Source organism: Somniosus microcephalus, chromosome 16, assembly GCF_052327205.1.
Source record: "Somniosus microcephalus isolate GS21.2 chromosome 16, FLI_Smic_1.0, whole genome shotgun sequence".
NCBI classification, from domain to species: Eukaryota; Metazoa; Chordata; class Chondrichthyes; order Squaliformes; family Somniosidae; genus Somniosus; species Somniosus microcephalus.
Genome location: NC_141002.1, coordinates 10,242,589 through 10,254,972, shown reverse-complemented (window position 1 = coordinate 10,254,972; position 12,384 = coordinate 10,242,589). Strand labels below are relative to the sequence as shown.

General features: G+C 45.7%; 1 protein-coding gene across 9 annotated transcripts in view; it reads left to right on the top strand.

Moving 5' to 3' along the window:
• cnot4b (CCR4-NOT transcription complex, subunit 4b) overlaps positions 1–12,384 on the top strand; it is a 171,261-nt gene that overhangs the window by 51,828 nt on the left and 107,049 nt on the right. For 4 of the 9 annotated variants that reach the window (XM_086008598.1, XM_086008596.1, XM_086008597.1 and 1 more), the window contains exon 1: positions 9,103–9,596. The exons of 2 other annotated variants lie outside the window; for them this stretch is intronic. The gene's annotated coding sequence lies outside the window, so the exon portion shown is untranslated. Of the gene's footprint in view, positions 1–9,101; positions 9,597–12,384 lie in introns of those variants that run through there. 3 more of the 9 variants (XM_086008599.1, XM_086008594.1, XM_086008593.1) reach the window with 3 other exon arrangements.

Genomic DNA, 12,384 nt, shown 5'->3' with positions numbered 1-12,384 from the left:
TAATTAACACTTGGAAAAGTTTGGGCTGGTAAATAAAAGTCCGCTCTGATTAGTTGAAGGCCAATCGTGTTTGACTAACTTGATCGAGTGCTTTGATAAAATAAAAGTGGGTTGATGAGGATCGTGCGGTTGATGATGTGTATCTGGAATTTCAAAAGGCGTTTGATCAAGTACCACACAACAGACTTGTTCGCAAAATTGAAGCCCGTGGCATTAAAGGGACAGCAGCAGCGTGGATACAAAATTGGCTAAAGTGCAGAGAGCAGCGAACGGTTGTTGTTCAGACTGGAGGGAAGTATAGAGTGGTGTTCCCCAGTGGTCAGTGCTGCTTTTGATCTCGATTGATGACCTGGACTTGGGTATACAGGACATAATTTCAAAGTTTGCAGATGACAAAACTTGGCAATGTAGTAAACAATGGAGAATAGTAACAGATCTTTTTTATTTGTTTATGGGATGTGGGCGTCACTGGCAAGGCCAGCATTTACTGCCCATCCCTGATTGCCCTTGAGAAGGAGAAGGTGGCGGTGAGCTGCCTTTTTGAACCGCTGCAGTCCGTGTGGTGAAGGTGTTCCCACAGTGCTGTTCGATAGGGAGTTCCAGGATTTTGACCCAGCGACGATGAAGGATCGGAGATATACTTCTAAGCCAGGATAGTGTGACTTGGAGGGGAACGTGGAGGTGGTGCTGCCCTTGTCCTTCGAGGTGGAAGAGGTCGCGGGTTTGGGAGGTGCTGCCGAAGAAGCCTTGCCGAGTTGCTGCAGTGCATCTTGTAGATGGTACACACTGCAGTCACGGTGCGTTGGTGGTGGAGGGAGTGAATGTTGAAGGTGGTAGATTGGGTGCCGATCAAGCTGGCTGCTTTGCTCTGGATGGTATCGAGCTTCGAGTGTTGTTGGAGCTGCACTCAGTTAGGCAAGAGCAGAGTATTCCATCACACTCCTTCCTGTTCGGTTGTAGATGGTGGAAAGGCTTTGATGAGTCAGGAGGTGAGACACACAACGCAGAACACCCAGCCTCTGACCTCTTGTTGCCACAGTGTGGCTGGTCCAGTTAAGTTTCTGGTCAATGGTGACGCCCCCCCCCCCCCCCCCCCCAGGATGTTGATGGTGGGGGATTCGGCAATGGTAATGCCATTGAATGTCAAGGGGAGGTGGTTAGACTCTCGCTTGTTGGAGATAGTCATTGCCTGGCATTTCTGTGGCGAGAATGTTACCTGCCACTTATCAGCCCAAGCCTGTACGTCGTCCAGGTCTTGTTGCATACGGGCATGGACTGCTTCATTATCTGAGGAGTTGTGAATGGCACTGAACACTGTGCAGTCATCAGCGAACATCCCCATTTCTGACCTTATGTTGGAGGGAAGGTCATTGATGAAGCAGCTGAAGATGGTTGGGCCGAGGACACTGCCCTGAGGAACTCCTGCAGTGATGTCCTGGGGCTGTGATGATTGACCTCCAACCACCACAACCATCTTCCTTTGTGCAAGGTATGACTCCAGCCAGTGGAGCGTTTTCCCCCTGATTCCCATTGACTTCAGTTTTACTAGGGCTCCTTGATGCCAGACTCGGTCAAATGCTGCCTTGTTGTCAAGGGCAGTCACTCTCACCTCACCTCTGGAATTCAGCTCCTTTGTCAATGTTTGGACCAAGGTTGTAATGAGGTCGGGAGCCGAGTGGTCTTGGTGGAATCCAAACTGGACCTCAGTGAACAGGTTATTGGTGAGTAAGTGCCGCTCGATAGCACTGTTGCTGACACCCTCCATCACTTTGATGATTGAGAGTAGAATGATGGGTCGGTAATTAGCCGGATTGAATTTGTCTTGCTTTTTGTGGACAGGACATCCCCCAGGGCAGTTTTCCCATTGTCTGATAGATGTCAGTGTTGTAGCTGTACTGGAACAGCTTGGCGAGAGGCACGGCTAGTTCTGGAGCACAGGTCTTCAGCACAATAGCTGGGATGTTGTCGGGGCCCAGAGCCTTCGCTGTATCCAGTGTGCTTCAGGAGGACGTGGACAGACTGGTGAAATGGGCAGACAAATGGCCGATGAAATTTAACAGACCTGTGAAGTGATACATTTTGGTCGGAAGAATGAGAGGAAATATAAACTAAATGGTACAATTTTAAAGGGGGTCCAGAAACGAGAGAAACCTGGGGGTGTGCATTCACAAGTGGTTGAAGGTGGCAGGCCAGGTTGAGAAGGTTTTTTTTTTAAAAAGCAGATGGAATCCTTGGCTTTATTAATAGAGGAATACAGTGCAAAAGCAAGGAAGTTATGCTAAACCTTTATAAAACACTGGTTAGGTCTCGGCTGGAGGATTGTGTTCAGTTCTGGGCACCACACTTTAGGAAGGATGTCAAGGCCTTGGAGAGGGTGCAGAGGAGATTTACTAGAATGTTTCCAGGGATGAGAGACTGGCAAAGCTGGGGTTTTTCTCCTTTTAGTGCAGAGAGGGTTAAGGGGATGTTTGATTGAGGTTTTCAAAATCATGAAGGGTTTTTAAGAGTAAATAAAGAAAAACTGTTCCCAAGGTCAGAAGGACACAGATTTAAGGTAATTGGCAAAAGTACCAGCGGTGACGTGAAAACAAATTTACGCAGCAATTTGTTGTGATCTGGAATGCCCTGCCTGAAGTGGTGGTTGAAGATTCAATAGTAACTTTCAAAAAGGGATCGGATTATTACTTGAAATGGGGAAAGGGCAGGGGAGTGGGATAAATCGGATAGCTCTTTCCCAGAGCCAGCACAGGCATGATGGGCTTAATGGCCTCCTGTGCTTCATGATTCGAGCAAGTTTGGCCATAAGGCAGGTGAACTTTGTTTTATATGTTATGATTTCACAAAAGTTTGAGATGCATCTGTTTTTTACAGCTATGTTGTTCTGCTCCAGGAGGGTTTTAAATTGCCGTTGTCCTGACACTGGTCAGCAGAGGGCGATATTGACATGTTCACTGCCCAGAATTTGTGGAATCTCAGGAAGTTCAAGATTTTTATACTAGAAATTATTACCTTAAACTAACTGCTTTAGAAATATTTATTAACAACTTGCCCTTTTGAAATGTTCGCTACATAATCAAGAATCCATTTTCTTTCAAGAAATAATTCTTCAAGGTCAAGGCTTTGGGGCTGCTTTTACTTTTGATACTCTGAATGATCACAGATGGCTGCCTACCATTGCCCCTGTGTTTTTTGTATAATCATTGTTACATGTTTGCACAATTGAGTTAACGATCACACCCGGCAGCTGTTATCTTTGAATTATATTGGATGCGAGTTTGGATAGAAATTCTGGGATTTTGCTCCGTTTATGTTTGAGGAGATAACCAGGAACTTTGTATTGAGTAAATTGCCTGTTGCCCACTGTCTGTTCATGAAGATACAACGACAGAAACTCTGCTTCTAGCATCACCTGGTGGTTAGAGCCTGCAAATATGTTGACTTGACAGCAAAATTGATTGGGGAAAATGTGACCTACCAATTTACAGTAGTAAACGTTGACCGAGAAGTGTGACCAAAAGTTGTGATAGGAAGTACGGTTTGAGGACAGCAAGTGCATGTGCCCTATGCAAGATTTTGAATGTATTTATGATCTCTGGAGGTTAAACGAGTTATATAGCAGTCAGGTTTGAGAACCCTGGCTGGTGTTCCAGGGTAGCAGAGACCAGCAGCTGTTGCCCTGACTGAGCTCGTCTAACTGAGCACAGCCCAAGAATTGAACCTTGCTCATATTCACCGCTGTAACAAGCTGAGCCTTTGCTTTGTGGTTTTCAGCTTTGTGCTTTACATAGCTACGTGAAATCCATCTTCAGGGATAATTGGAAGAACTTGTGAGATTGGTTGTTGCATGAAGTACTTGTTTGGAATGGTTCTGGAAACACGAGGCCCACTAATGTTCAGTGGTGACTCCCCTCAGTTGAGGATTTTCTAAGCAGAATTAAACATGGAGAAGTTGCTTTCTTCCCTGTCCCAAACTGGGTAATTGATGTTACTGACATGACAATACAACATTTACTGCATCAGCTACATTTAATGTGTCAGTAGTTGTATTTCCTGGGCCTTAGTGGGGGGGGGGGGGGGGGTGTCGTCAACAGTGGAGACAATGACTGACTGGTCTTGAAGCAACATGGGCAGATTTCCCCCCAGCCCCCTCAAGGTACCTAGGTCTGTTGAGCAATGTCCAACTGAAGCAGTAGAATACTTTCCAAGATGTGACTTCGCTCAAAAATTCATCCTGAACTGCACAGGTTTTTTAATAGTGAGTTTAAATAAATCGGGCAACACTAACTTTCTTGATGGGCTTGGCTCCCCTTGATAGCCCTCTTTACTCTGTTTTAGGAAGTTCTTTCACACCCATGACTTGAGCACATGATTTAGGTTGATATTTCAGTTGTGGGAGGTGATATCCTTCGGTTAAGTCATGAAGCAAAGGCCTCTGGTGGTTCAGTTGGCCATGATCAATCCTGCAGCACTATTGGAAGAGTATGGCCTTGTCCTGTAACATTATCCCTCAACCAGCGCCACCAAAAACAGGCCCTTTTTTTTTCATGTGTTTTTTGTGATATGCGCATGGTTAGCGAGGCAAACGTTTATTGCCCATCCCAAGTTGCCCTTGATCTGGTCATGGTGAAGGTACTCCCACAGTGCTGTTAGGTGGGGAGTTCCAAGATTTTGACCCAGCAATGATGAAGGAACAGCGATGTTCAAGTCTGGATGGTGTGTGACTTTGAGGGTCATTCATCGCCTGGCTAATTGTGGGAGCCTGCTTTGCATTTGCCTGTGAAATTTACTGTGTTTGAGGAACACTGAGTCACTGAAATTATCTGACAAGTGATGGGATGCTATATCAATCCTAGTCTGTATTCAAGTGATACCATCTGTCACTTTTGTTTGACAAGTGTTGCCAACTTCTTGCTGGAAAGCAGAGAGGTTCTGAAGAAGAGAATAAATGTCTGTGAAGATGCATCACTAAGGCACGGATGTGTGAACAAGTTGTGATGTTGCAATGTTTCCAATGTACACGGATCAAGTGATTACTTAACGCAGGCCTTGGGTAAGAGGTAGAAATAGAAAAGCATTGAATGGGAATATTGCGTAAGATGGAACTTGATTTGTCACCTCACTGTGTATTGCACCAGGTGGGTGAGGCATGAAGCCGTAGTCAGTCTGAGAGGGGAGCTTCGAAGACATTGCGATGTGACCCAACTGCAATCGCCTGCTTTTCTCTTGGAGATATCTCCGGTCAACTGGATTTGTGTTTGCTTCTGTACATTTCCTAGTGACAGGGCAGCACATGTTCAATATGGTTGGCTATGTGCAGGATGTTAGTTTGAGAAGTCTGAATAAGCACAACTGGGCTTGATTTCAGCTGGGATGTTTGTGGGACTGAATGTCATGCCTTATTCTGTGAAATTGCACTAACGGCAGAAAACTGGTTTCTGTGCACCTATTAGCAGTTACAGTATTTGGTTTACTCTGCAGACCCTGTTTGACAGGCGAGAAACCTGTGCTGATCTTTCTACAGCTTTACTTGTGTGTGTGCGACCAAATTTTCATAAATGGCTATATACTGATGGTGTTTCGTGGTGGTCTAAGCCAGAAAAAAGGATAACTTTCATTTATATAGCCCTTGATCACACATCTCTGGATGTCCCGAAGCATTATATAAGCACTGAATTTGAAATGCAGTCACGTGTGGGTAAACAAAGTTGATAAGATGTTTGGTCAGTGATGCAACATCTTCAACATTACAGCCTTCTGGGATATGTTTCCTTATTAAGCACACGTGCTGAGCAGCTGTCTCAAGTCCAGTTCAAGATCTATTCTTGTGAACTTTACCAGTTTTACTCCGTGTTCTTCTCCACCCCCACATGACTTACCATTTAAGGCTGGGTTCTAATCTGATCACCTCCAGATATTCTCCTGAAGTGCAACTACATTAAGGATTTGTGAAAGTAGAAGATAATTTGTGATCAACATAAAATGGCTGTCAATTTTTTTTGTTGTCAAGCATATTTTGCTAAAATGAAACACCTCGTGTTATTTGGGGGTAAATTATTGAAATGGATAGGACATAGAAACATAGATAGGAGCAGGAGTAGGCCATTCGGCCCCTCGAGCCTGCTCCGCCATTCAATGAGATCATGGCTGATCATCCAAATTCAGTACCCTGTCCCTGCCTTCTCCCCATATCCCTTGATCCCTTTAGCCTTAAGAAATATATCCAGCTCTTTCTTGAATATATTTAATGAATTGGCCTCGACTGCCTTCTGTGGTAGAGAATTCCACAGGTTCACCACTCTCTGGGTGAAGAAATTCCTCCTCATTTCTGTCCTTAAAGACTGACCCCTGGTTCTGGATTCCCTGACCATCGGGAACATCCTCCCTGCATCCAGTCTGTCCAGTCCTGCCAGTATTTTATAAGTTTCAATGAGATCCCCTCTCATTCTTCTAAACTCCAGCGAGTACAAGCCCAGTCGACCCAATCTCTCCTCATATGTCATTCCTACCATCCCGGGTATCAGCCTGGTGAATCTTCTCTGAACTCCTTCCATGGCAAGAATATCCTTCCTCCGAGAAGTGACCAAAACTGCACACAATACTCAAGGTGTGGTCTCACCAAGGCCCTGTACAACTGCAGCACGACATCCTTGCTCCTGTACTCGAATCCTCTTGCTATGAAGGCCAACATACCATTTGCCTTCTTAACCGCCTGCTGCAATTGCATGCTTACCTTCAGCGACTGGTGTACAAGGACGCCCAGGTCTCGTTGCACTTCCCCTTCTCCCAATCTATTGCCGTTCAGATAATCTGCCTTCCTGTTTTTGCCACCAAAGTGGACAACCTCACATTTATCCACGTTATATTGCATCTGCCATGCTTCTGCCCACTCACCCAACCTGTCCAAATCATCCTGGAGTTTCTCGGCATCCTCCTCACAGCACACACGCCCACCCAGCTTTGTGTCGTCTGCAAATTTGGAGATATTACATCTAGCTCCCTTGTCTAGATCATTTATATATATTTATGGACTTACGGAGGGGAAAATTTTCGTTGTGGAAAGTCACTAAGGACAGAGTCTGAAACTCTGTTGTAATCGAGGGTGTTTTTATACTTGAAGCATTGATCCAAGTATCCGGTACCTGGCGGAGCAGGCTCGAGGGGCCGAATAGCCTACTCCTCCTATCTATGTTTCTATGTCCTATCCATTTCAATAATTTACCCCCAAATAACACCCACTGTGTGCAGAGTGAGAAAATGATGTAACTTTGCCAGATGTTTCATTGGACTACATTGGGACTCGCTTTAAACTAGACTTTGCTTCAGGGCGCAGTGATGCTGCATCTGACGTGGAGTAAGATCATCCTGGAGCTGCTATCACCCCTGTTGGCTTTAGTGCACTGGGAGGTCAGATCGCCACCTACTTTGAGTTCTAGCACTTTTGCGCTAACCTTCTTTATGGATGTGGCTCACCTTGATAGCAGTCATTTTTCTGGGTTAGAGAGTTGGTGCAGGCCCTGGATTTTAGCACATAATTTAAGTTGATACTTCAGTTGTCTTGGGTGGCACTGATGTGAAAACCGTATTCTCCAACTTGAGCCAAACCTCTGGTCTTGGTGGTGTATGATAACTGTGCACTTGCTGCCAGTTTAGTAGATGGAGAAGAATGCCATTGAATTTTTTCCCTTTTGTTTGGCTTGAACAAATCTGCACAATTTGACTCTTGGGTTACGAAGTCAAGCGACCAAGGTTGGCACTGCCAACTACTGGAAATGCTCACAAATATTATTCAAACCTTTCCAGTCAAACCCAGCTCATACAAAATGATGATCCCCGAGCGGCTGCATCTCCCAGAAGGTGCTGTTGGAACGGCAATTTGTTGTCACAGCATCATCGCTAGAATTGTTCCAGTGGTGAAGGCAGCCTGTAGCTGAGCCATACTGAGTGGGAGGTCCCAGCTTCAATTCCCACTCTGCTCTGTTGACTGATCTCTGCTGCGGTGACAGTTGGTGTTGCTGCTGGCCTCCCCTGAGCTTGGGGGCGGGTGGGTGGAAGAAATCTCATGGTTCCTGCTCCTTCTCGCTCTTAGTGGGCGAAAGCAGGATCACACATCAGCTGTGATAAACTCCCCAACCAAATAGTCTGTCGCTACTCACTCGACTCGAGCATCGAGAATGCTGCTTGTGGGAGGTAGTGGAGAGTCCCTGTGAAATCGTACCCAGCAAGAGTCATCGATCCTGATGGGCGAGATGTTGACCTCGTCTCTGCACCCACTGCTCCAGGAGAACAACCATGACCCTTGTCCAATCGAATGTATATTCAGGTAGTCATTCATGTAACGGTGGAAGACATTCTATCTTTTTTTAAATTTCCACTATCCACGATTTAAATATGAAAAAAATCCGTGGACAGCCATATGGCAAACAATACGTGCTTACAAAGGCTTTCCTGCACTGAATCGATAGGGATTTTATCTCCACATTGTTGCATGTGCACTATTCTCTATTAAACCACCTGAACTCAAGTTTTATCTCCATGTTGTCCCACGTTTTGTGATTAACTCCAGGGAGTGGGGGGTCGCATTTCTCAGTGGTGAAGCCTCTGGAGCAGTGAGTTTTAAAATGTAACCTCATCCAAGTCACTCTGCTGTGGGTAGGGCAGTACTTGTGTAGAAATGCACAAGTAAATATTAACAGTTCAGTACTGGTCTGAAAGCCTGAGTCGTTCCATGTGCGAGACTGAAATCTCAGCAGGAAGATGAGATCAGATAACAATGCAAATACACCGCATGCCGACTGGCATCTGTCAGAGAAAAGGGAAGGAAACTGGGTGGTCTCCATTGGACATGTTAACCCATCTCTTTCCCCCCCCCCCCCCCCCCCCAGCTGACACCTACCTCGGTTTGTTGGTATAAAATATTATGTTGTTTGGTTGCTTCTTTTAACGAGATATGCTGACTCACTGAAGTATGAACTGGAAGATGCTTGCATCAGTGAAAGTGGGCTATTTTCTGTACTCACTGCAAGCTGTGCTAAAAATACCGTACTCTCCAGAAAAGGAAAGGGCCCTGCATCACAGCACACAACCCCCACCCCCTCCCTCACTGTGATTCTGTTCAGCGGGGAAAGAAAGCAGGCCGTAATATTGGTTATGGTTAACTTGGACTTCCAGATGTAGCCAGGAGAATTTGTGTGTGTGTGGAAACGCGTGAAGCAGTCGATAGTCGAGGCCTCAATGCTCTGTGAAGGGACAAATGGAGAGATCATTGTGTAAACTGCAGGCGGAACAGTCTTTCAGTTGGCATCTGTTATAGCACGACTGCCACCGTAGGTTCCCTGATGATGCAGTCCTCCTGATTTTTTGGTACAAAATTGGCTAGAACGCAACCTCCGTTTTTACGACAGATGCCGCCCAGGCACATCAGTTTGTCTTAGTTGCGGAATTCCCCGGTAACACAGGATCGGAGAACGTTTTGTGTCGGAGCTGAACCAGTGACTGTTTGGCTAGGAGACAGTTGAATCTGCATGCTTGGGTCAATTCTTGGCATTAGCCACAAGACTGAGGCTTGGCTGCATGATGGAGCCTCAACTGCAAGTGAGGTGAGGTGGGGCAGAAGCGCAAGTGCCTTTCCTAGGGTACCTCATTGCAGTTAGAGCAGTTTTGATGCATTGTTTTGTTGCCATCACCCAGTGTAAAACCAGCCCAGGCTGATAAGCGAGGTTTTGTTTTTTTAACCTTTTGGTTGTGAGAGTTCTCTCCACTTTGGCCAAGTTCCTAGTGGGCATGGGCCCATGGTAATCCATTAACACACTAATTTAGCAGGTTTGCAGTCTAACTCTGGAAGGCCCAGAGGAAGCCTGATATCGGAGATTGAAAAAATCATGCTGATAGCAATGGAGTTTACTATTTGAGGTTGAGGGTTAAGGCATACTGTTGGCAGAGTAGAGGAAACCTTAGCTGACATGGGAGTTCTTCCTGCTGATGCTGGATGCCAGAAGTAGAGGCAGGCTTTATTCTGACATGCACACCGTGAGCATAAAATAAATCTGCTGTACAAACATGAGCTGGGTAAAGGCATCACCATACTGACCAGAAGGTCCTCATTTGATTTCTGGTTGATCCTCTATTTGCTGATTTTTAACCAGGGCGGAAGCCCAGGACATTATAGCTTGCCTCAGTGCCTCTGTTGGGGAAGGAAAAGAATGAAGCAAGCTTCTCGTTCTGTCTGGGAACTGTGTTGTGTGAAGATAGTCAGACTGTGTATTGATGCTCTTCACAGTCAAGTAGGCTGGCAACACCCACCGTTTGGCCTCAATTGAAGAATGACCACTTGGGCGCGACTCCAAGAAGCTGCCCAGTGTGTCTGGTTTTGTATCTCAATTCGGAGTGAATGCTTTGAAAAGAAGAGAAAGTTGGAGGCGTGGAAGAGAATCTTTAAATGTCATGAGTTGACCCACCTGGTTGGGGAGAATACCTTGTGCCAAGCAGTTTATTGTAAACCGCATCATTCCTTGAAACTTTGCTCATTTGGTAGCACCCTTGCTTCTGGGGCAGGTTGTGTGCCCCCTCCAGGTTAGCCTTGGCAGATAGCTGATTGCATAACTGAGGGAGCACTGTTTTGGTGGTGGTGTCTTCCTTCAGGTGACGTGTTAATAGAGGCCCATCCTGTTTGGGTGGATTTGTAAGATCCCATGACACTATTTGAAGAAAAGTAGCGAGTTTTCTCCGTGTTCCCTGACCAACATGCATCCCTCGCACTCAACAATAGCAAAAACAGATTAATTGGTCATTAATCTCATTGCTGTTTGTGGCTCCTTGTTGTGTGCAATTGGCCACAAATATGTACGTGACTGCACTGCAGGGAATAGTCCATTGGTTGTGAAGTGCTTTGGGATATCTGGAGGACATAAATACAAGTTGTATACTTGACATTTTCTATGGGATAAAACCACCATGACCATACGCATAGAGGTTCTTTCTTAAACTGCAGTTCAAAAGTCTGATCAGTTGGATCCAGAAGTAACTCCTTGATGTCATTGTATCCCATGTGCTTCGAAAAAATAGGAGCAGGAGTAGGCCATTCGGCCCTTCGAGCCTGCTCCACCATTCAATATGATCATGGCTGATCCTCTAGCTCCATACCATACTCCCGCTCTCTTCTCATATGCCTTGTCTCAATCTATCTATCTCCTTAAATATATTCAGTGACTTGGCCTCCACACCCTCTGAGTGAAGAAATTTCTCCTCATCTCAGTCCTAAATGCCCTACCCCGTATCCTGAGACACTGACGCCTCGTTCTAGACCCCCCCAGCCAGGGGAAACACCCTCCCTGCATCCAGTCTGTCTAGCCCTGTCAGAATTTTATACGTTTCAATGAGATCCCCTCCTTTTTCTAAACTCGAGTGAATACAGGCCTAGTCGACCCAAACGCTCCTCATACGACAGTCCTGTCATGCCAGGAATCAGTCTGGTGAACCTTCGCTGCACTCCCTCTATGGCAAGTATATCCTTTCTTCGGTAAGGAGACCAAAACTGCACACAGTACTCCAGGTGTGGTCTCACCAGGGCCCTGTATAACTGTAGTAAGACATCCTTGCTCCTGTACTCAAATCCTCTTGCAATGAAGACCATCATACCATTTGCCTTCCTAACTGCTTGCTGCACCTGCATGTTTGCTTTCAGTGACTGGTGTACAAGGGCACCCAGGCCCCTCTGTACATCAATATTTCCCAATCTATCACCATTTAAAAAATACTCTGCCTTTCTGTTTTCCCTACCGAAGTGGATAACTTCACATTTAGCCACGTTATACTGCATCTGCCATGTATTTGCCCACTCACTCAACTTGTCTAAATCGCCTTGAAGCCCATTTGCATCCTCCTCACAACTCCCAATCCCACCTAGTTTCGTGTCGTCGGCAAACTTGGAAATAATACATTTGGTTCCCTCATCCAAATCATTGAGGTATATAATGGCCCAGAAATTCTGGTCTCCGCGGGTGAGTACGCACGGGGTACTCGCGCGTGGGCCCGATGGAAGTGTCGGTTTCTTGCATGCACTGCGCATGCGCGGGAAACCGGCACTTCCGTTCCTCTGAACGAAGGGGTTCAGAGGTCGAACGCGTGTGCGGGAGAGTCTGCGCGTGCGCTTTGAACTTACGTTTTTTTTTTACAAGTTTTTCCGTGAGGCTAAGTCTTTAGATTTTAGAAATGTAAAAACCAGGCGTAAGGCCTGCATTTTAAAAGGTAAGTGGTCAATTAATTAAAATTAAAACTTTTTTCCCCACAGGTTTATTATTTTTAAATACTTTAAAGCAAGGTAAGTTTATTTTCAGCCCCGTTAGAATATAAAATTATTTTTTTTTTGATTTAATTGTTTAAAATAGT